This window comes from Trichechus manatus, unplaced genomic scaffold, assembly GCF_000243295.1.
Source record: "Trichechus manatus latirostris isolate Lorelei unplaced genomic scaffold, TriManLat1.0 scaffold00013, whole genome shotgun sequence".
NCBI lineage: Eukaryota > Metazoa > Chordata > Mammalia > Sirenia > Trichechidae > Trichechus > Trichechus manatus.
Genome location: NW_004443949.1, coordinates 15,964,041 through 15,990,009, shown reverse-complemented (window position 1 = coordinate 15,990,009; position 25,969 = coordinate 15,964,041).

Sequence of the window (25,969 nt, the reverse complement as noted above, 5' to 3'; positions counted from 1 at the left end):
AGCAGAGAATTTTTCATTGCTAGTCACTTCTGAATCCTGGGGCTGAGAACAGTACCTAACAAATTATATGAACTAAATAAATTATAGGAATAAAATAAATTGTGTTTTCAATTGCTTCATATGCATGCAAAAGCTGGACAATGAATAAGGAAGACTAAAGAAGAATTGATGCTTTTGAATTATGGTGTTGGCGAAGAATATTGAAGATACCATGGACTTTCAGAAGAACAAACAAATCTGTGTTGGAAGTAGTTCAGCCAGAATGCTCCTTAGAAGTGAGGGTGGCAAGACTTTGTCTCACATACTTTGGACATGGTATCAGGAGGGACTGGTCCCTGGAGAAGGACCTAGTGCTTGGTAAAGTAGAGGGTCAGCGAAAAGGAAGAAAACCCTCTTTGAGACGTATTGACACAGTGGCTACAACAATGGGCTCAAGCATAGCAATGATTGTGAGGGTGGTGCAGGACTGCGTAATGTTTCCCTCTCTTGTACGTAGGGTCTCTGTGAGTTGGAACCAACTCGATGGTACCTAACAACACAAAACAACAACAAATAGATAGTTGTCAAACGAAAAAAAAAGAATGAAAATGAAGAGGAGACTCAGGAATTGAATCCACTTTGCAATTTGAATCTAGCTTGACACCACTCTGTTCATCTATTTATCTTCTTTCACTGCTGCAAATTGTTATTTACACATCAGTTTACATTTTATTTTCAGATGCAAAATTTATTTTTTCTGGTCCAAGTAGGTTATAAGATTCTTGAGTATAAGAGGTAGCTTCTCATTTTTTCTATAACCCGTACATCATGAATTATAAGCAGAAAAAAAAAAAATTTCTTAAGTGTGTTTGATTCCCTTTAAGGAAGCTCTGAATTCAACTATGAATCCTAGTAAAGTAAAAAGAGTCAAATTACAAGATGGATATAAATCCTGGGTCTCTCACTTAATAATGTTGGCTAACATTTCTACTATTAGTTTCTTTATGGTAAAACAGAGATAGTGATATTAAAATCTGCATCATAGGCTGGTACATGGGTCGTGATAGGCTATATTATGATGCAGTTACAAATACTCCCAAATATTAGTTTCTTAAAGCCAAAATGCACAGACACACACATGTGTGCACATGCACACACATGCATGTACCTGTGTGTATTTCTTCCTGTTCATGAAACAGGGTGGAGCTAACTCTCCAGTGCAGTGTCCATCTTGTGTAGGCTCAACATTCTAGACTGTATCAATCTCATGGAACTTCCACAACAGTACACGCTCTTAGTTTCATTGTAGCACCGAAAAAGGGAATGAAAAAAGTAATAGAGAAATAATTCAACCTTCAACAATAAGGAAGATGTTGGAGGCAAGTTTCTATTAGAGTCAAAGAAAGGATTGTTATACAAGTAAAATAATACAGAATTATGAAATAGATCCCAGAAGTGGTTAAAAAAAACTGCAACAAAAAAAGACAATGCATTTGCGTACTCCATGAAAAAATAAAGACCAAAATTAACAAATTTCTAAGTGAGAACGAAAACAAAACAAAAGAATAACATGGAGATACCTAACAAACTAAAATCGTTATTAGAAAATATTTACTCCTTTGTTTAAAAACGTGGATGATTTTGCTGACTTTTCTAGGAATAAAAATATACCAAGATTAACATCAGAAAAGGCAGACAATCTCAGTGCAAGAAATCGAGAACATTTTATAAGCACCGGATAATTTCACACATAAAGTCCCCCAAGATAAATCCCACATACTTTAACCTATAAATTATATCAATAAATTCTATCAACATATAATCAGAACAATATTTAGTATTTACTCGGTATTTTTTTTGTGTGTGTGTGGAGGGAGCGAAAATAAAAAAATGTTTCCCCAATTTATTTAATAAAATCAATATAATTATATCAATTACCTGGCAAAAAGAGATAACTACAAGCAGATCACAATTATGAATATTTCTGTGTGACTCAAAAATATTACAAATATTTTACAACCTACATTTCAAAATATACATTTTGTTGAATATGTATGTACATTTCCATTCAGTATATAATTAATAATGGAATTGCTCAGTTATTGACTATTTTTTCAACTTTTGTAGATACTGACAAACTGTTCCCTAAAAAATTCATTACGTATTCACATAATGGAATCCGCAATAAAATTCTATGTAGCAACGAAAATGAGCAAAATCCATTTGTGAAAACAGATAAATCACATAAACATGAAATCTCACAAACATAGACATAAAAGCGTATACAGCCTATATTACCACTTTTTAAAATCTAAGGTATACCAAGACCAATTTATGCTTTTATAAGATGAGATTGATGGGGTAGCTATTGTCTAGAAGGAAGGAATAGGAGACTTCTGGGGTGTTAGTAATATCGTAATGTTTTGTTGCTTTTTCTGGGTCCAGGTTACAAGAGTATTTTTAGTTTCTGAAAACTAACTGAGCTGTACATTTATGTTTATAGTTCTATATGTGTTTCAACTATGTGTATAGTTCTATATATATACATATACAATTAAAGTAGTATATATGTAAACATAGTGTGTATAAATAGTTCATATATATATATGTAACTTCAATAAGGAATTTAAAATTGTAAATGCTTAAACATTTATATATGTGTGTAAAAAATTCAAGTAAAAATTTTAAATAACTCTAACCAAGTTTATTTTAGTAATGGATAAAATAGTTTATATTAAGAAATATTTAATAAAATTTATCCTTATCTTCTTAATAATCCAAAAAAGGAAAAAAATAAAAATCTCAATAAATAAGATGATATCTTATAAATTAATATTTATATATGATTTTTTAAAATGAGTCTACATTTCCTTCTCTGAAACTCATGACTAAATATATTTTGGAATTTTATGAAAGTTGTCAAGGATTTCATTTTACTTTGGTTCCCAATCAATGCCCATGGAAGCAGCAGTCAATAAATCAAAGGACGTATTGCAATGGATAAATCTGCCACCAAAGACCTCTTTAAAGTGTTAAAAAGCAAAGGTGTCACTTAGAGGATTTAGGCATGCCTGACCTCAGTCATGGTATTTCACTCATCTCATATGCATCCAAAAGCTGGACAATAAATAAGGAAGACTGAAGAAGAATTGATACCTTTGGATTACAGTGTTGGTGAAGAATGTTGAATACACTATGGACTGCCAGAAAAACGAACAAATCTGTCTTGGAAGAAGTACAGCCAGAATGCTCCTTAAAAGTGAGGATGGTGAGGCTCATGTACTTTTGACATGGTATCAGAAGGGACCAGTCTCTGGAGAAGAACATTATGTTTGGCAAAGTAGAATGTGTGCGAAAAAGATAAAGACCCTCAATAAGATGAATTGACACAGTGGCTGCAATATCTTCAAACACAACAAGGATTGTAAACATGGTGCAGGACCAGGCAGTTTTTCCTTCTGTCGTATGTAGGATCCCTGTGACTCAGAACCAACTCGCTGGCACCTAACAACAAAATAACAAGCTAATTAAGAATGCTTTTATGATGTTTATGTTGTGTTGCTTATATTTAAATGTCTTAAAACAAAATAGTCAAGAAATCGTGGAATATAATTTAAACTATCCCTTTGATTTCATAATACAATTAGCTATATTGTATCTATTTTAGTCAAACCTCTAAAACACGGGATAATAAACTTGACTTTTAAGGAAAACTAGTAAAATTATTGATTATTTACCCATTTAAATGTTTATTATTGATTTTTTTAAAATTGTTTTTTGCCTCTTTAAAGCATTAATAAATGAATAGAAAAATGCTTGGATTTCTACAGGTGTGCTTTATTTCAGTTTTCTTAACTTTAACGATAATGTGCAGACAATTATCCAATATTTTCTTCCACTGATTTAGACAATCAAGTCATAGGATTTATGTCAATTAACAAATGGCATGACTGTACTTCTTACCAGGGCTATAAACTAAGCTTTAATTAGTGGATTTTTTATTCTTCCCCAGCTCTACTTGCCTTGATTTTCAGCCATTAGATAAAGTTAACTAAAGTCTGTGTATACCTTAACAGTATGTAATACATATTCACTTCCACTTCCATCTTTAATTCACAAAGTTTAAGTAATTTGGTTTCAAGATCATGACGTTGCTAGGTTGCAAGTCCGGTAACGTATTCTGATGCTATATTCTAGCATCTTTCCTTTATATCCTATTTATTCTCTTGATGGCCACATTAAAAAAAAGCAGTTGCTTCTGACTCATTGAATTGATTCTGACTCATTGTGATCCCATGTGTGAAGAGCAGAACTACCCTGTCTTAGTTATCTAGTGCTGCTATGACAGAAATACTACAAGTGGATGGCTTTAATAAACAGAAGTTTATTCTCTCACAGTTTAAGAGAGACAGAAGTCCGAATTCAGAGTGCCAGCTCCAGGGAAAGGCTTTCTTTCTCTGTTGGCACTGGGGGAAAGTCCTTGTCATCAGTCTTCCCTAGGGTGGTGTCTTAGTCTGGGTTCTCTAGAGAAGCAAAACCAGTAAAGTATATAAATATATATATAGAGAGAGATTTATATCGAGGAAATGGCTCACATGGTTGTAGAGGTTGTAACGTCCCAAATCCGCGGGTGAGGATAGAAGCTTCTCCTGATTCATGTAGCCACAGGAGCCGGCGAACCCAAGATCAGCAGGTTGGAGAGCAGGGCTGTTGCTCACAGGCTGTGAAGACCAATAAATCCCAAGATAGGCAGGCAAGACTGCAGGTAAGCTGCTAGCTAAAGTCCCAAGAACCGGAGGTCAGATGGACAGGAGCCAACTGCAGGATTCAAAACAAGCAAAAGTCCCTGAGAGCCCTGCCAGAATGTCTGCGCACACTCGATATAGGCCACACACCCAAGGAAACGCCCCTTTAGCAAATTGGCTACTCACAGCAGATCCCATCATGGGAGTGATCACATATCAAATTTCAACAGGGAAGTAGCCACAACATAACATGACCGCCAAAATACAGAGAATCATAGCCTAGCCAAGTTGACACACAATCTTAACCATCACAGGTGCGTTTAGGAGTACCTCAGCATAGGGACCCTGGGTCCAAAAGACTCCTTCCCCTACTGTTTCTTCATTCTTGGTGGTAGGAGATCCCCTCTCCTCTCTGCTCGCTTCGCTGTTTTGTGTCTCGAAAGAGATTGACTCAAGATACAACCTAATCTTGTAGATTGACTCCTGCCTCATTAACATATCTACCTCTAATTATGCCTCATTAACATCACAGAGGTAGAATTTACAAGACATAGGAAAATCACATCAGATGACAAAATGATGGACAATCACACAATACTGGGAATCATGGCCTAGCCCAGTTGATACTCATTTTTGGGAAAAGTAATTCAGTCTGTAACATGCCCCAAAGGGTTTTTAATGCTGTGAAATTCATGAAACAGATCATCAGGCCTTTCTTCCAAGGCACCTCTGGATCACTTTGAACTGCCAATATTTCAACTAGTAGCCACCCTTTCATACTACCCAGGGACTGACAGCCACATAGATACACACAGTATTTAAAATTCAAAAATACAAATGACTGTTATTACCATTTTCTCTATCAATTCTATTAAAAATCACTTTCCAACTGTCCCTGTGATGCTTAACTCCTCCTTACCTCTTTTATTCATGCCCATCTTTCCTCTTCTTTTATCTTTGCTACCCATAATTCCCATTTTGTTTTTTTATTGTTACAGTAATATAGATAGCACAACGCTTACCAATTCAATTTTTTACTTGTACATTTCAGTGACACTAATTACATCATCATATTTTGAACCCATCACCAATATTAGATAAAGAATAATTCTTTGTATAACTCAAGTGCATCTACTTTAATGTCATAGGGCCACATCTTCATCCCCAATGTGTTTATTAAGCTCCTTTCTTGGAGATAAATTCAGTAATGTTCCCTAAAAAAAAATTCTACTGTGTATGTAACCTTGGAAATATTATTTTTATAATTAAGATTTAAATAATATGGAAGAATACACTTAGCTAGGCTGCACCATGTATTCATTTGAGTATGGAGGAACACATCTTTATGAATTTACGCTTTTCTCTATTAGTAGAAATCGGCCTGTGTGCAGGTGTAGAAGAGAGATGGCTGGATTGAGCCAACATTGGTTTTTCCTTGGTACATGAAACAGCACAGTGGTACAAGGGAGCTGATTTGAAATATTGCCAAAAGACTCATAGAAGCAAGAGACTATACTACATCAAAAAAGCCAAGATGGAGGTAAAGACATGTGGATTAGGAAGATAGGAATCTAGTAGTGAGGATGAAGAACATTATTGAATGGTGTATGTTGTCAACTAATATGTTTAATAGAAGTACAACTACGATAATTTACTGTGAACTTTAGAATAATAGAATGCTTTCTTTAGTTACCAGAGAGTTTTAATTTAATAGTTCTGATGTTGTTAGTGACCGTAGATTCTGACTCATGGCAATCACACATGTACAGAGTAGAACTGCTACACAGGGTTTTCAAGGCTGTGACTTTTTGGAAACAGATCACAAGGCCTGTCTCCCAAGGCACCTCTGAGCGGGTTTGAACTGCCAACATTTCAGTCAGTAGTTGAGTGCTTAAATAATTTGCACCACCTGGGGAATTCCCATGATAAGGCCTAGCTTACTATTATGTGTGGTAGTGACTGTCACATTTTGGAAGTTTAAGTGTCTTGGAGATGAGAAGACTAAGGAACAAAGATCCAAGATTTTGTATAATATTCAATTTGCATAAAATCAGAATCACTGATTTATTCTGGGGTCCTCATTCCATTATTATTGTTAAAATATTGTCGAATTAATCAATGCTGAGAAATTATAACTTCCATACCCTTATTACTTATTAGAGGTATCTTATGTAAACCATCACTCCTTTATCTGATAATAATTAATCTTTACACTAGCTGGCATTTAGGATCTCTATATTCTGAGTGAAATTTCTTGTAATGATGCTCACTTGAGGTTGACTGACATCACAAAATGTATCATTAATTATTTCAATATGAGGAGAGGCCCAAAAAAATAAATGAAAGGTAACACTTCTATATTAACTAAGTAAAATAATAGCAGTCACAGCCAAAAATTGTCATTGGTTTCTCAAGGCACATTTCCAATATACAGCACTTTCATACATACACAAACAAGACACTTTGCCACTTGCTTTTCTGCAAGCTGGGATGTCATGTCATCCTACTCTTTACTTTGGTTAACTGGTAATTTTAATGAGAGGATTTACTCTGGTTTTCATCCCAAACTGATGAAAAGGAAATGTAACTTTACCTGGATTCTTGTTTACTTTTAACCCTTTATGTGCTCCCTGGTACCTCTAGGGGTCAAATACATTTTCTTCCTCTGGAGCTTTACTGGGAAGGTGTTGAATCACTGACAGTGTGTGCTGCCACAAGGCAGGGGCCTTTATGACTGTTTGAAAATGAGGTAACAAGAGTGTGCTGCAAATTACTATTTTTACAGGGTATTGTGTGGATCATAACAAATTATGGATAACGTTGTGAAGAACGGGAAGTCCAGAACACTTAATTATGCTCATACGGAACCTGTATATAGACCAAAAAGAGTGCCAGTTGCTGATATATAGACAACAGTCAGTTAGAGAATCTGCCTTCTGCCTTAACCCTACCCTAAAACTAATTACCTTGTTGGATGGAAAGTGTTGGAGCAACTGTATTGCATGCATGGAGATATTACATTTGTATGATCTTATACAATCATGAGTATCAGAATTAAAATTCTGCAGGTATAGTAAAGTCAACTTAAAATTGCTAAAGTTGCCAAGGTAAGGAATCTCATTATCAGTGTTCAGTGATCAGAACTTAACCCACTAGCAGTAAGACAAAATGCAGAAAAGTGTCTAGTGGAGTATTTTAATTTCAAGAGTAGCTCTGATTTTTCATGCATCCCTGCATTCATGCCTTTTGTTATACTCTTCCACACTAGCTCTACACTTAACGCTTAGCCTTGTAGAGTTCATTGGCCAGTAGAAAAAGGCAAACTTAATGTAAGCAGGCTTGAAAACTTATTTTTGCATTTCTGCTCCATTTCTTCAACCCCTGTTGTTGCTGTGATAAAAAGCTTGAGCTATCTTGCTGGAATGTGAGACACCATGTAAAATAAAGCTGAATCATTGGGAGCATTCTGATTTTGAAAATTATTAAGGGAAAGTAACAAAGAATCAGTTTAAAAGTGAAATAAGTTTAGATTGGTAATGATAAATGAAACAATGACATTCCAGAGGATGAGATAATTTTTAAAAAACATATATATGTATATATACAAACATGTATGGTCAAATAAGCCTCTTAAACATTACAGAACTTGAGTAAAGTAATTCTGTAAATGACATTGTGAATATTGAAAATACATATTTTACAACAGTTAGATATGGTTTTTAATAAATCTTTGCTTCAGAATAGGAGGAGGATATTGAAGTTGACCCATTTTATTAAATTTGATGACACCAACTTCTCTTAATAGAAAATAAATCAAAGAAACTACGGTGTAAAGTAAATATAAAACCCTGTGGAGCACAAAATTAACTGGGTGTGTTATTGAACCTGTAGTTTTCATGCAAATATTAATCATTCAAATGTGTGAAAATCCCTGCTGTTCTCAGGCAGCAAGTCATCAATATGAGTGGCGCCTATTAGAAAACTGTCCTACAGCATCATCCAAAGAGTATAAATGAAAAACTCATCTCACAGCCCTGCGTATTTCAAATCACAAGGCCTGATTGAGTATTTCAATTTGGATTGTGTCCTATGCATTTCTCTTTGACAGAAATGTGCTTTTGTTTTGTTTTCCACTTCATACTAGTTTTTTAAATATTTAGACCCTTGGGTTCTGAAGCAATGTGAAATTAAGGCAAGTGAAGTTTACAAAATAATATAAAATTTTTAATTTGAAATAATTTCAAATCAAAAGAAACCTTGCAAGGTTAAAGCAAAACCTATACTCTCCGCTCAGATTCGCCAGCTGTTAAATTTTGATGTTTTCTGAATTGTTCCTTCACTCTACACATAGGCTTGTATTTTGAAATTATGCAAATATTCTTCTCTTAGTGAAACCTTAGCTGCCAAGTGTTAACTTCCACAGGTGATTGTTACATAAATCAATTATGAATACCATGGCTTCAAGCAGTTTTTAGCCCCCGTTATTTCTTAATCAGTTATTAGTTGACATTCTGCTGTAAAAGAGAACTGTCCTTTCTTATCCATACATCAATGTATAGATGTGCGTGTGTATATATTAACTAGTTATTTTAATTTATTAATTATCTGTATGGACAGACAGGTCACTTTTCTATCTGTTGTTGTTAGGTACTGCCAAGTTGGTTCCGACTAATAGTGACCCTATGTACAACAGTACAAAACACTGCCCGGTCCTGTGCCATCCTTACAATGGTTGCTATGTTGGAGCCCATTGTTGCAGCCAGTGTATCAATCTATCTCATCAAGGGGCTTCCTCTTTTTCACTGACCCTCCGTTTTACCAAGCATGATGTCCTGCTCCAGGGGCTGGTTCCTCCTGATAACGTGACCAAATTACGTGAGATGAAGCCTTGTCATCTTCACTTGCAAGGAGCACTCTGGTTGTACTCCTTCCAAGACAGACTCGTTCATTCTTCTGGCAGTCCAGTCCAGTCAATATTCTTCGCCAACACCATAATTTAAAGGTGTAATTCTTCTTCAGTCTTTTATATTTAGTGGATTGTAATACTAAACTGCCGTTATTTGTTTTGATGTTCAATCTATCCTTAGATTTAGCTAGTGGGAATCCCTTCACTTTAGCTCATGTGTAATTTTCACAAGACCCCATAAATCTCTGAATATTTTCTCACTTTCTGGCATAACAGAATGTTGCAGTTGCAGCCCATGCTTTCTCTGCCTCAGACCTGAACTCAGCAGCCACCTCTCCAAGGTGCCTTGGCTATTTGTATTAGGGAATGGTGTTTAGAAATCCAAATCAGTCTAGGTATGCTCATTACCCTTGATGCTGCTGGAAGTCATTGTTTCTAGGCCCTTTCAACAGACAGCATTATAAAATACACATGCATATATCTTTAAGCTTCTGTGTGTGTTAAAATCATGAATTTAAACTGAAATTTTTATTTTCAGTCTAGACCAAAGTTTCTTTTTAGCCTTCCCATAGTCCATATTTGTACTACTCTTCTTTTCTGAAGTGACACAACTACCTCACAGCATCATCTTACAGTACGGAGAAAGCTTTTCCAGGAATGCTCTCCTATATCACTGTAAAATTGATGCAAAGAGTTCATGCGCATGGCTGGAAACCAAAAGATTGGAGGTTCAGGTTCACCCAGTAAGTGCTTGGTGATCTATTTCTGAAAAATCAACCACTGAAAATCCTATGGAGCATAATTCTATTCTGACAAATATGGGGTCACCATGAGTCAGAATCAACTGGACGGCAACTGGTGAGTACAGTTAAATATTACCTTTGTAGTTGTTTAGTCTTTAAACCTAAGGGGTATGCTTTTTTTTGATTAATTATGTTTTAGGATTTTATGTTGTATCACTTCATATTTCTCTTTCTCATGGTTTTTTTTTTTTTTTTTTTTTTACAGTTGCATAGTACTGCGTTATGTGGGCCTAACCTATTATTTTTCAATAGTCCCCTACATGTGAGAATTTAGTTGTCTCCAATATTTTCTAAATACAAAAAAAAAAAAAAAATGCTATAATACAAATCACCTTATACATGTGTGTTTCTGTATTCTTGGAGGCACAACTTCAGGTCAAATTCCTGCGAAGGGGATTTTATTATTTTTTTTCAATTACCTGCAAATATCTTAAAGTATTATTTTAAATGGTGGTGAAAGTGAAGTGATAGTACCTTTTCAACTCCCCTGCAGATAGCCTTTAGTTTTCGTCCTGTGTCTATGGCTAAATTTAGAAAAATAGTGATAAGAAAATAAAAATGTAGAAATTAAACAATGTACAAGTATTTGGAAAAATATGGATAATTTCCCAGATGTAACCGTGTGAAAAAGAAGTCAAACACAAGGAGCACACGTTGTATGCTTACAAGTATATAAAGTATAAAAACAAGTAAAACTAATTTGCAGTGTTAATACATCAGAATAGCGGTTACCTTTGTAGGCTGGTAGTGACAGGCAGAGAGGACAAAGAGGGCTCCTGAGATGCTGAGTAATATTCTATGCCTTAACCAGAGGGCTTGTGCCGTGACAGTGTCATTTGGAGGAAAGTTACTAAACTGACAATCACAGAATTATATACTTTTGTGTACAAAAGTAAATACTTTAATAAAACATTTAAAAAACAAGGTATAATATTTGTTTTTCATTATTTTTAATTATTTCCAATTATTAATGCCAATATTTACAGTTTAAGGACAGTTATGATTGCAAATATAGCATAATTTTCAAATATATGTAAAATTTTAGAAAAAATATGCAGGTTATACAAAGGTAATTCTTTGGATAACCTTAAGTTACTGTCAAATTTTGATATACTCTTTCATAAATGTGGAAGGTTTGGGACTTTTTTTTTTTTTTGATTCAATCTTGTAAAGGCTTGGATGAGTCAGGATAATTAATGTTAACTGCTTCCAGAGACGAATCTTAACATCACGGTGACACAACACAACGGAACTTTCTCGTGAGAGAGAAGACTGATTTAGATCTGGTGACTCTAATAAGCATATTTATTCTAAACTGTTCTTTCAGGAAGTTTCACAGTTATGATTCCAGCATCTGAGCACATGGCCACAACAAGCATTGCAATGGGTCAAGGAGCCAGAAGGCAGACACTGGTTCCACTGCCTCAGTGTGGAAGTGACATACGCATCATTCGTTAGCAGATGCGTTCATGTGGCTTCACCTAACTGCAGGAGAAGCTGGGAAATGTAAGGGGCACATGGAATATTCGGTGAACATTCGTGTGTCAACCATAACCTGCCGTCCTATTGGTAAATATGCCTTTGCTCAATTGTTTTCCCCTAAACAATCCCTCCTCTAACCAAAAAAAGAAAAAATTCTCTGCATTCACTGTCTCCAGGTAATTTGTTACACAATGATAGTAATCAACTCAGTTGATATGCGAGTAGAATAGAAAGAGAATAGAGAAATTTTAGAATGAGAGTCTTAAAAAATTGACGAATTAATTCTAGATACAAAATTAGCCTCTAAAAAGCAATGTTTGCACCTGTAAATTTTTTTCCTTTTTTAAATCCTATTATCATCTCCTTTGTGTCTCCCTTAATTAATAAATTTGATAATGAGTATGAGTCTACACAGCCCTAAGAGCTTTACCAGATACTCTGAAACACCCAATGAATACAGAGAGCTACATTTTTCACTTAGCTAATGAAGGTATCTTCAGTCTTGTTTTCTTGGTGAGACTCATCTTGATCTGAAGTTTGCCAATTCATTGTCAATCAATAATTGTGAGTTCTTGATATATCTCTTTTTATAGCTATACTACGTACCTTAAAAATAATAGCAAGTTGTTAATAATATAAAATACTGACATGTTATATATTTCAAAAACTATGTAATTCACCTTCTAAAATGTTTAGCACTTAGAGAAAAGTAAACAGATGTGCTTCAATTGTCTCTATTATTTCTGACAATATAGTTACGATTTTATTTTAGAGTTCTTGAGAGGTGAAGTCTAAAAATATTATGTATAATTTTTGTTAAGATGTAATTTATGGTATGGATTGATATAGCTTCTCTGTAGAGAAGAATCTTGATTAATTAAATTAATCATCTTCCATTTGATTATTTAAGAATCTTGATGCCAAATGAAATACAATGCTTGTTTTTTTTGTGATTTTTGAAAATGAATTTGTTTAACATGTTCAGATGGATTATGGAGATGTTCTTTTTCACACTATTTTTACTAAAGTGTAAGTACTGTACAGTACAATTTACCATTTAAGTGTATAATTCTATTACTTTTGGCAAATGCATACCATAGTGTATCCACCACCACAATCAGCCCTGTCTTCTCTGGGAATTTTCTGGTCCCTCACTGCATAGACACTAGGAGCCATTCATCTATTATCTGACTCTACAGATTTGCCTTTTCCAGAATGTCATGCCAATAAAATTATAGTTTTTCTGAATATTGCTATTCTCACTTAACATAAAGTATTTGTGATTCATCCTTGTTACCTATATAAGTACTTCATTCCTTTTATATTGCTGAGTAGAATTCCATTGTATGCATCTAGCATTGCTAATTGCTACATGCGTTATTTCAAGAAGTCTCATGTTTATTAGAATGATTTTAAAATTGTCGATGGAGAACAGACATTTTTTAATTGTATTACCTCATGAGATCAGAAAGAGTAAATAAATCATCATATGGTTTAACTGTATTTTCCCACAAGGTTATGTTTTTGAGTAATTCTGATAAGTGCTTTTTTTCTGACAAAGGCAACTATTATTATATTTTCTCATGATTATTAAAAAATCCAATATGACTATTAGCTGCTTTTATTTTGCTGTGTGTGTGTGTGTGAACTGAATACTTTATTGTTGTTGTTAGGTGCCGTAAGTTGGTTCTGTCTCACTGTCCAGTCCTGAGCCACCCTCACAATAATTGTTATGCTTGAGCCCATTGTTGCAGCCACTGTACCAATCCATCTCATTGGAGGTCTTCCTCTTTTTTGCTGACCTTATACTTCACCAAGCATGATGTCGTTTTCCAGGGACTGGTCCCTCCTGATAACATGTCCAAAGTAAATGAGACAAAGTCTTGCCATTCTTGATTATAACGGACATTCTGTTGTACTTCTTCCAAGACAGATTTGTTCGTTCTTCTGGCAATCAATGGTATATTCCATATTCTTTGCCAACACCACAGTTTAAAGGCATCAATTCTCCTTCGGTCTTCCTAATTCATTGCCTAGCTTTCGCATGCATGTGAGGCAAATGAAAACACCATGGCTTTGGTCTGGTGCACCTTAGTCCTCAAAGTGACATCTTTGCTTTTTACCACTTTGAGAAGCCTTTCACAGCAGATTTGGGCAATGAAATGCCTCATTTCCTTTCTTTACTGCTGCTTTCATGGGCTTGGATTGTGAGTCCAAGTAAAATGAAATAATTGAAAACTTCCATCTTTTCTGTGTTTATTATGATGCTGCTTATTGGTTCACTTGTGAGGTTTTTTTTTTTTTTATATTGAGGTGTAATCCATACTGAAGGCTATAGTCTTTGATCTTCATTAGTAAGTGTTTCAAGTCCTCCTCACTTTCTGCAAGCAAGGCTGTGTTATCTGTGTATCGCAGGTTGTTAATGACTCTTCCTCCAATCCTGATGCCCTGTTCTTCTTCACAGAGTCCAGTTTCTCAGATTATTTGCTCAGCATACAGACTGAATAAGTATGGTGAAAAGATACAACCCTGACACATACCTTTCCTTATTTTAAACTATGCATTATCCCCTTGTTTTGTTCCAACGACTGCCACTTGTTCTATGTACAGGTTCCTCGTGAGCACAATTAAGTGTTCCGGAATTCCCATTCTTCACAATGTTATCCATATTTTGTTATGACCCACACAGTCAAATGCTTTTGCATAGTTAATAAAACACAGGTAAACATCTTTATGGTATTCTGTGTTTACAGCCAAGATCCATCTGACATCAGCATTGATATTCCTAGTTCCACGTCCACTTTTGAATTCAGCTTGAATTTCTGGCAGTTCCCTGTGGATGTAATGCTGTAACCCCTTTATAATGATCCTCATCAAAATTTTACTTGTGTGTGATATTAATGATATTGTTTGATAATTTCCACATTCAGATAAATCACCTTTCTTTGGAATGGGCACAGATATGGATCTCTTCCAATCAATTGGCCAGGTAGATGTCTTCCAAATTTCTTGGCATAGATGAGTGAGCACTTCAGTGCTGCAACATTGTTGAAACATCCCAGCTGGTACTCTGCCCATTTCTGGAGCTTTGTTTTTTGCCAATGGCTTCAGTGCAGCTTGGATTTCTTCTTTCAGTACCATCAGTTCTTGATGATATGCTACCTCCTGAAATGACTGAACGTTGACCAATTCTTTTTGGTACAGTGCCTCTATGTATTTCGTCCATGTTCTTTTGATGCTTCCTGTGTTGTTTAATATTTTTTCCATTGAAAACTTCAATTTTGCAACTCAAGGCTTGAATTTTTTCTTCAGTTCTTTTGGCTTGAGAAATGCTGAACATGTTCTTCCCTTTTGGTTTTCTAACTGCAGGTCTTTGCACATTTCACTATAATTACTTTGTCTTCTTGATTCATCCTTTGAAGTCTTCTGTTCAGTTCTTTCACTTCATCATTTCTTCTTTCCATTTTAGGTATTCTGCATTGAAGAGCAAGTTTCAAAGTCTTTTCTGACATCCATTCTGATCTTGTCTTTTCTTCCTGTCTTTTAATGACCTCTTGTTTTCTTCATGTATGATGTCCTTTATGTCATTCCACAACTCGTGTAGTCTTCAGTCATTAGTGTTCGATGTCTCCAATCTACTGTTGAGATGGTCTCTGAATTCAGTTGAGATATACTCAAGATGGTACTTTGGCTTTAGTGGACTTGTTCTAATTTTCTTCAACTTCAACTTGAACCTGCATATGAGCAGTTGATAGTCTTTTTGACAGTCAGCCCCTAGCCTTGTTTTGACTTATGAAATTGAGCTTCTTCATCATCTCTTTCCACAGGTGTAGTCGATTTGATTCCTGTGTATTCCATCCATCAAGTTCCATGTGTATAGTCATCATTTTTGTTGTTGAAAAAAGGTATTTGCAACGAAGAAGTCGTTGGTTTTGCCAAATTCTATCATGTGAACTTTGGCATCGTTTCTGTCACCAAGGCCATATTTTCCAACTTCTGTTCCTTCTAGTTTATTTGCAACTTTCACATTCCTCTCACCAATAATTGTCAATGCTTCTTGATTGCATGTTTGACCAATTTTGTGCTGCAGAAGTTAATTAAAATCTTTAATTTGTTCATCTCTGGCCTTAGTACTTAGTGCATAAATTAGAATAATAGTTGTATTAACTGGTTTTCCTTGTAGGCGTATGGATATTATCCTATCACTGACAGCATTGTACTTCAGGATAGATCTTGAAATGTTCTTTTTGATGATGAATGCAATGTCATTCCTACTCAATTTGTCATTTCCGGCAGAGTAGACCATAGGATTGTCTGATTCTAAATGGCCAATACCAATCCATTTCAGCTCACTAATGCCTAGGATACTGATCTTTATGTGTTCCATTTCATTTTTTGAAAATTTCCAATTTTCCTAGATTCATGCTTCATACATTCCATGTTCCTATTTTTAATGGATGTTTGCAGCTATTTCTTCTCATTTTGAGTCCTGCCACATCAGCAAACGAAGGTCCCAAAAGCTTGACTCCATCCATGCCATTAAGGTTGACTCTAAGGAGGCAGCTCTTCCCCAGTTGTATTTTGAGTGTCTTCCAACCTGAGAGGCTCATCTTCTGACACTGCATCAGACAATGTTCTGCTGCTATTCATAAGGCTTTCACTGGCTAATTTTTTTTTTACAGAATTAGATCACCAGGTCCTTCTTCCTAGTCCCTCTTAGTCTGGAAGCTCAGCTGAAACCCATCCACCATAGTTGACCATGCTTGCATTTGAATACCAGTGCCATAGCTTTCAGCATCACAGCAACAGGCAAGCCACCACAGTAAGACAAAATGCAGATGAGTGGGCAAACTCTTCAATACTCTTGGGTAAATACCTAGGGTAGGGACATTTGGGTCATATTTTTGGGCAATATGGTAGATATGTGTTTAATTTTACCAAAACTGTTTTCCAGAGTGGCTATACCATTTTGCATTCTTATCAGCAATATATGAGAGTTCACTTGCTTTGCATCCTTGCCAGCATTTGGTAGTGTCAGTCTTTTTCTTTATTTTAACTACAGTCATGCATCACTTAACATCTTTCTGGGAAACAGGACATTATGTGAATTGGATGTTGTACAAACACCTGGATTCGCCTGGCATGAGGTTCCAGGGCACATGCCTGGAGCACCTGCTGTAGACCCTGAGGTGAGCACTAGGCCTGGTCTTGCCTGGCACATGGCCCTGCAGCCCTGTGAAGATCACAGTAGGTGTGGACCAAAGCAGCAGGAGAGTGGTCTAGGCGAACCAGCACCCCTGCCCTAGCTGGGCCCCACAATGCCTACCAACCTTGGGCGCTCTGGAGCAGGAGCAGGCACACAATCCTCCCAGCGGCTGGGGGGCCTGTTCTAGCAAGTGGGGATGATGGGGCAGACTTGATGCAGAGTTGGGCTGTGGGCATCCCCTGGAGGGCTCTAACTGGCCCAGGATGTATATGCTGTCTTAAGTTGCCTGAAAGAACATTATGTAGTGTATGACTTTATTTTAATTGGTGTATGTCATTGAGATTTAATTTTCAGTTTGATTTCTCTAATGAATAATGATGTTGAGCATATTTTTATGTGTTTATTTGGTGAATGTATTCTTTGGTGAAGTCAAGTATATATTTTAATTTTTTAAATATATTTGATTGCTTTTCTACTGTTGAGTTTTGAACCTTTAACATATTTTGAATCCAAGATCTTTGTGAAACATGTGATTTGCAAATATTTGCCTTTGTAACTTTGTTGAAAATCAATCACCCATCTATATTCCATCCATAAAATTATGTATATGTACATATATATGTGATTGCATTTATCCAGTCCTCTAATAAAGCAATGAAATATATCTATTGTCTACCACTGAAAATGACATTCAAATTGGACATACTTTCTCATGCAATCAGGCTAAATACTTTGGCATAGAATTGCTGGGACTTGGGTTGTGTGCATCTTCCAATGTTCAAAATGTTTATTAAATTTTGTGTTTGTATCAGTAGTATTTGACAATCCTGACATCTCATATCTCATCCATCAGCTGATACTAATTTAAATTTTCACTAATATTCTTAATATGAATGGTATCTGAGTTTTTAGTTCCCTTGTTTCTGTTGGGGTTGAGTGTCTTTTTCTATAGCAATGAGAATTTCAGATTTTGATTGAGAGTGTGGTGTCCCTGGTGGTGTAAACCGTTAAACTCTCAACTCCTAACCTAAAAGTTGGCAGCTTGAACCCACTCAGAGGTGTGAGGGAAGAAAGGCCCAGCAAACAGCTTTTGAAGGGTCACAGCCTTGAAAACCCTAAGGAGTACAGTTTTCCTCTGCAACAGACGGGGTCACCATGAGTTGGAATATCCTTGATGGAAACTGGTAATTCAAAGCATAGCCTGGTATAAATTTTCTTACCTCTTTCCCTTTTCTTTTGTTTTTTAATTTCTGTAATTGTAAAATAGAAATTCTTTCAGAATAAAAGGCATAAGACTTATAGATGCAATTTACCACATAATTATAAACCTAACATCCTTTTGGCTACCTTCCAAATTAAGAAATTGAACATTTTCACTACCCTAGGATCCCAGTGTTTACCACTTTTAATCATCATCTCAGTTATTGCCTTCAAAATCTAACCAGTATTCTTTGTGAGAATTATTTTTTTCTGTCCTTTAGATTTTATCACCTATGGATTTTTTTTGTTGGCTTTTTTCTTTATTGGAATTATTTTTTGCTTAAAGTACATGCACACAATACCCATAGAGTATTCTTTGCTTGAATTGTTTCTGTGTATATTTAGTTATCTATCTATATATTTAGTCATCTATCAGATTTTTTAAAAAATTGACAAAAATTCAGACAAAGGTTTAACGTAAAGTATTAATATACAGTATCCACTTTAGAGGTAAATTACAGTATGATTAGATGAGTAGCATATGATGCAATACATTCATATGAGTACCATTATGCAATGTTATGGAACAGTAGAACAAGAACTTACTTTTATAAACATACACAGTACTAATATAATTATTAGTTTACTATACCAATCTTTTTTTCTGGAGCCCTGGTGGCATAGTGGTTAAGAGCTCAGCTACTAACCAAAAGGTCAACAGTTCCAGTCCACCAGTTGCTCCTTGCAAACCCTATGGGGCAGTTCTACTCTGTCCTATAGGGTCTCTATGCGTCAAAATTGACTCAACAACAATGGATTTGGTTTTGTTTTATACCAATATCTTTTTCTGCTTTACCGTATAAAAAAATTCAACTTTAATCTGATAACTTTTTAATGTTAACAATATGCACAAAAATTCTTTTTTTTTACAGACGTAAACTTTTCTTCTTACATAACGAAGAATTGAATGTAAAATCCTGCAAATGTGTTCAGTATGTTGTGGGAATATGCAACCAGTCATCTTAACTTATTCTTTAAAAATAAATAAATAAAGATACTGGGATTTTTAAATTTATTTTTGTATGTTTCCTTTTTGATTACTTTCTTAAGTTCTAATATTTTTCATGTACTAAAGTTTTATTACTGATTTTAACAAGCTCACAAATAAAACGTTTACATTCTTTTTTTCCTTTCAGAGAATATGTTGAAAGTTACCCTGCTTACAGAATCATTATGTACCATTTTTGGCATCTCATATATATGATTATACATACCAGATAAAATATTATTTTTCTTCTGTTCTATTGGTACATTTCAGATTTAAGTATCTTTGTATTTTTGATGCTAAGGGTTCAAAATTCTTATTAAGAAATATTTTACATTGTGTCTATTTATTTCCTGTTATTTTCTCTTTCACTTTCTTTAAAGTCTATGCATTTAATCTGCTTTTGTGTCAGATCACAAGTTTTCTCAAGGAAAAGCATTACATTTTCTTAATTCATAATTATCAATTTGTAGTAATGAATATGCAGAGCTTCAAATAATTTTAAACCTGGTATTCAGAAATCATAGTAATATTTAATAAGCTTCACTGTACTGCAGATACTTCCATATTTATAAATAATTTATGTAAGAATTTATATTTTTTCTAAAATGCATTACTCATTTGTGTTTATAATAAATCCTTCATCTCAAACTAGTTATATATTTATATCAGAGTAAAAGATATAATGTTAAAAACATTTTTTTCCACTTTTTAAGTAGCTGGTTATTAGATTACCAGCTAATGATTTAGTAATATTTCACTCTGAGTCATGATCTGTCTTTTTTGATCCCTTATTTATTTTTTGTTATTTGCTCAAGAATGCCATAGGAAATTTAATGTTCATGGCCTTCATGTCATCAATCTCAACATGATGTTAGTGATATTAGAATAGGTAATGCAAATAATCATCATCGTATACATATTTTTCTACTGTTTAGGCTCTTTGTGCATGTGTGCCACTTACAGTCTGAAGAAATTATGCAAAGATTAGTAAGTGGAATAATTCCTGCCCTCATGAATATGATATATCTGAAGCCAACAGGCATGAATATTTGACGAGAAAGATGTCTTAGTCATCTAGGGCTGCTACAACAGAAATACCACAAGTGGATGGCTTTAACAAAGAGAAATTTATTCTCTTACAGTCTAGGAGACGAGAAGTCCGAATTCAGGGCCTCAGCTCCAGGGGAAGACTTTCGGTCTCTGTCAGCTCTGGGGGAAGGTCCTTGCATTCAATCTTGCCTGCTCGAGGAGCTTCTCTGCGCAGGAACCCCAGGTACAAAGGACGTGCTCTGCTCCAGGCGCTACTTTCCAAGTGATATGAGGTCCCCATGTTTCTCTACTAGCTTTTCTCTTGTATATTTGTTTAAGACAAAACCTAATTTTGTAGTTTGAGTTCTGCCTCATTAACATAACTGCTGCTAATCCCATCTCATTAACATCATAGAAACAGGATTTACAACACATAGGAAAAAAACATCAGATGACAAAATGGTGGACAATCACACGATACTGAGAATCATGGCCTAGCCAAATTGATAGATTTATTTGTGGGACACAATTCAATCCATGACAACAGATATAATCATCTACATTCAGTTAAGTATTATAAATAATGTTACTTCATGTTAAACTGTATTTTTGTTTATTGTTTTTAGTTTAATTCATGTTAAATTGTATTTTTTCAATTATTTTTCTCTCAGGGTATTTTCATTGCTTTCTTTCACCAGTAACAAGAAGTTTCATAGAATGAAACTGGTGGAAAAAGAGAGAAGCCAGAAAATCACCCTGAGAAGCAAAGCAGTGATTTAAGAAAGAGAAGAAGGCAAGGTAAAAATGACAGTGAAAAGAGACCCTGCCCTTAACAGCAACTCATCCACATATGAAAGCTGGAAAACAAAAAAGGAAGGCAGAAAAAGAATTTCTGTGTTTGAGCTTTGGGTTGAGGAAGAATCTTGACTATACCATGGACTTCCAGAAGAACGACCATATATTCTTAGCGGAAATACAACCAGAATGCTCCTTAAGAACGAGGATGGTGAGACTTGGTTTGCTTGCTTTATACCCTTCATCAGGAAAGACCTATTGCTAGAAAAAAGGTTATCATATTTGCTAAAGTATAGGGCCAATGGAGAGCGGGGAACCCTCCATGAGATAGATTGATGCAATAGTTGCAACAATGAATGTAAACATAGCAAGGATCATGGAGATGGTATAGGACTGGGCAACACTTCGTTCTGTTATATAAGGTCTCCATGAGCCCTCATCCACTGAACAGCAACTAGAAATTTACATTTCAGGAACATTATAAAAGATGAAGGTTCTTCTTCAATGAAAACTGTAGAAATATAAAGAAAAATGTGTCCTTGACCTAAGAAGAAGATTTACTTACTGTTTTGAAGCATGGGCTAAGGAGAAAGTTAAGTAGCAAATATTTCTCTGGTTTGATAACAACCTAATAAAGTTTCTGTCTGCAGGGGATAAGAGTTGGTACACATCTTTATCTTCATGTTTTATGAGCTCTACATCTCTGCGATGAGACATTGGAATCCAATTCCCGTTATTAGTCTTTTTTTTTTTTTTTTATTCCTAGGGTTTTATTTCTTTTACTTCCCTATAGTTTGCTGAAAGATTTTGGAGGCATAAATGAGAACTTCTAATATTGACAGAACTCTCAGCTTCCAAATGAGCCTTATATTGCTTTCTATCTAACTACCTATGCTAACTAACTATGTGTGCTATTAAAACTGGTGTATCCCGTTAAGGAGATGGTAATGGGAGTCTAGATGATTTACCAGGGGTGTGGTTTATTCTTAGCTGGCCTTTAATTCCCTCTCCAGTTATGTTAATAATGATAATAAACAACCAGGCCCAAGCTGCAGAAATCTAAAATATAGACCAAATAGAAATAAAATGATATATACAAATACGATAAGCAAATTCAATAACCAAATATCTCCTAGAAAAATCTTTCTGGTCACTAATTAATTTATTCTATATGAGAAGATCCCAATTTGCATTACAGAAGAAACCATATTAAGAACAAAATCTCAAAATGTATTTAAAGAGTCTGGACTATCCAGTTACTTCTGGGAAAGAAAGCCGCCTGAAGAAGAAATCTAATCTCAGCCACCTTTCATCTCGTTTAGAATGGCTAAAAATAGGAATTGCGTAGGTATCTAGGGAGCCTACCCGTCATTTTGACATTTATTCTTTTTTTAGAATCTCACATTTTTCTTCTTTATTCAACCTAAATGTTGCTGATTATTTGTGCAAGATTCTTATTTTGGAATTTTCTTGAGACTGTAATTTACTCCTTAACTTTCAAAATCCATCATTGTTCTAAGAACAACATGGTAATTTCACTACACTCTGGCAGAGTGACCTACTTAGAACTTAAGTTAATAGACCCAGGTATAAAGAGCTTTTATGGTATTTACTATGATCATACATCTATCTAAGTAGGATAATGTGAGAATTTTTCTGGGATTAAATTCGCAAGATACTGCATGTGTGTATTTGAAATAAAAATAATGTTACTGATTGCTATTTCTGATAATAAAATTGCAGTTAATCAATACATAATTTATGACTGTATATATTTTGATTATAAATCTTGGAACCAAGTGAGAATGGGATCGATAAGGCATACAAATAGAATATCTTTGCTCTTACTAATTGCAGTTTGCTGGCACTTTTCGATTATTTGCTTTACTTTTTAACTGTTATTTCAGAATAGTATGAAGATTTCATCTTTATACGCGGAGCTAAAATATTGCAACTAAACATTATTTTGTGTTTTATCTCAGTAAGATAAAAAAGTCTTCTTTTACTGTGGGCAGTAACATCAGCAAACGCATCTTCACATTACCCTCAGATCAGCCATGACATTAAACTTTCAAAGTTTTGTATATGAGTCATTTTCTACTAAAATTGATCTTGAAATCTTTCTTATTGATTTTATTTTGCTATGTTGTGATGTCCTGTGTTTACTGGTGCTGACATTTGTATCAGGTCAACATCTTTCTCCTATGAGTTTTTGCAGTATTTATTTTTTCTTACTGGTATAACACAATTGACTGTAACTTAATTTATTTTTATTGTTTTAATACTTTGTTGTGCTAATAATGTCAATAGAGTTATTTAAAACTTTTTTCATTGTTATTACATTTAATAGAAAATCATGCATGCTGTTATCAACTTACTTCAAGACACATGAAATTGAAGAACCCTGAATCTTATTTTTTTAGCATAGTTTTCTTTTTACTTGATTATCATTATGTATTTTTATTTCTATAACCTTTGTTATCTACAAGAATAAGTTATAGTTAGATACAAATTATAAAAATGTCATTTATTAAACCACTTTAATTCTATACATTAAATGATAGATATTAGCTACTCTATGTTCAATATAATTTTTTTAACAACACACCAAATAAGGTGTTTGAAAAAGTTAATATTTGAAATAACAAAAATGCATGCCTGTAAGCGCTGCAACAATGGTCTCCTTCTGTTTCTGCTATCTATTTTCACAACTTTCCTTACTATATGTGAATATTTTTACTTTATAGCAACAGATCTCATAAAGTTCAAGGAGAATTGTCACAAGTCTAAGTTTAATGAAAAGAAATATACATGGCATATGTGATGGAAAATATGCTCACACGCAGTGTTATAAAGATTAAAAGTCTTCTTTCAGTTCTCAAACTATCCCTCCACCAAACATAACTCTCAACAGAAATGTAAAAGGGGGAGAAATTTTAGGTTACACAAGGAATCAGATATTAAAAATTTATTGAATAGGTACATGTATTTTATAAATAATTCTCAATCAATTTTACATTAGTTGATATTACATATTTCCTATAGATTCAATAACATAGTCAGTTGTAAGATCTATTTTTCATATGTTACAGTGCCAAAATGACCAATGTCTGATAACTGAGCTACTTGGATATTATTTATTATCTTAAGGATTATTATTATCTTAATATTAAGATAAACAAATTTCTGTGTGTATGAAATTAAATTCACTGTGATTACTAAATTCACTGTGTTTGCTACATTCGCTTGATCAAATACATTGTGATTACTACGTTGAATTGTTCACAATTTCACATTTTATGAAACACCCATTTCCTCACGTATCAGATATTTATTACATACTATTAAATGTAAAATGATATAGTAGACAATGTAAAATTATTTGCTTATATACAAATTTTTTTGTACTTTTTTTATTATACATTAGATGAAGGTTTACAGAACAAATAGTTTCTCATTAAGCAGTTAATACACATATTGTTTTATGACAATAGTTAACAACCCCAAGACATGTCAACATTGTCCCTTCTCAAACTTAAGTTCCCTATTACCAGTTTTTCTGTCCCCTCTTGCCTTCTAGTCCTTGACCTTGGACTGTTGTGCCCCATTAGTCTCATTTTGTTTTATGGGGTTGTCTAATCTTTGGCTGAAGGGTGAACCTCGAGAGTGACTTCATTATTGAGCTAAAAGGCTGTCCGGGAGACATATTCTCAGGGTTTCTCCAGTCTCTGTCAAGCCAGTAAGTCTGGTCTTTTTTTGTGAATTAGAATTTTGTTCTACATTTTTCTCCAGCTCTGTCCGGGACCCTTTGTTGTGATCCTTGTCAGAGCAGTCAGTTGTGGTAGCCGGGCACCATCTAGCTGTAATGGACTCAGTCTGGTGGAGGCTGTGGTAGTTGTGATCCTTTAGTCCTTTGGACTAATCTTTCCCTTGTATCTTGTTTTCTTCATTCTCCCTTGCTCCCGAACAGGTGAGACTAGTGGAGTATCGTAGATGGCTGCTCACAGGCTTTTAAGACCCCAGAAGCTACTCACCAAGGTAGAATGTAGAACGTTGTCTTTATAAACTGTGTTACGCCAACTGAACCAGATGTTCCCCAAGACCACGGTCCCCACAGCCCTCTGCCCAGCAATTCAGTCCCTCAGGGAGTTTGGAAGTGTCTATGGCGCTTGCATGAGCTTTCCTTGTACAAGTTGTGCTGGCTTCCCCAGTATTGTGTACTGTCTTACCCTTCACCAAAGTTACCATTTATTTATTGTCTGTTTAGTATTTCCCGCTCCCACCCCTCCAATCCCTTGTAACCAACAAAGATTGTTTCTTTTTGTGTGTAAACTTTTACAAGAGTTTTTACAGTAGAGCTCTCATACAATATTTGTCCTTTTGTGATTGACTTATTTCACTTAGCATAATGTCCTCCAGTTTCATCCATGTTATGAAATGCTTCACAGATTCATCATCATTCCTTATCGTTGCATAATACTCCATTGTGTGTATGTACCATAGTTTGTTTATCCATTCATCTATTGATAGGCATCTAGGTTGTTTCCATCTTTTCACGATATATGCAAATATTTTTAAAAATTAAACCCTGATTATTCTTTAAAGCTACACCTAGTTTTTTCAGTATTCTGAAAGAACAATAAAAACCAAACCAAACCTATGAGTCGATTCCGACTCATAGCGACCTTATAGGACAGAGTAAAACTGCCCCATAGGGTTTCCAAAGAGTGTCCGGTGGATTTGAACTGCCAACCTTTTGGTTAGTAGCTCCATCTC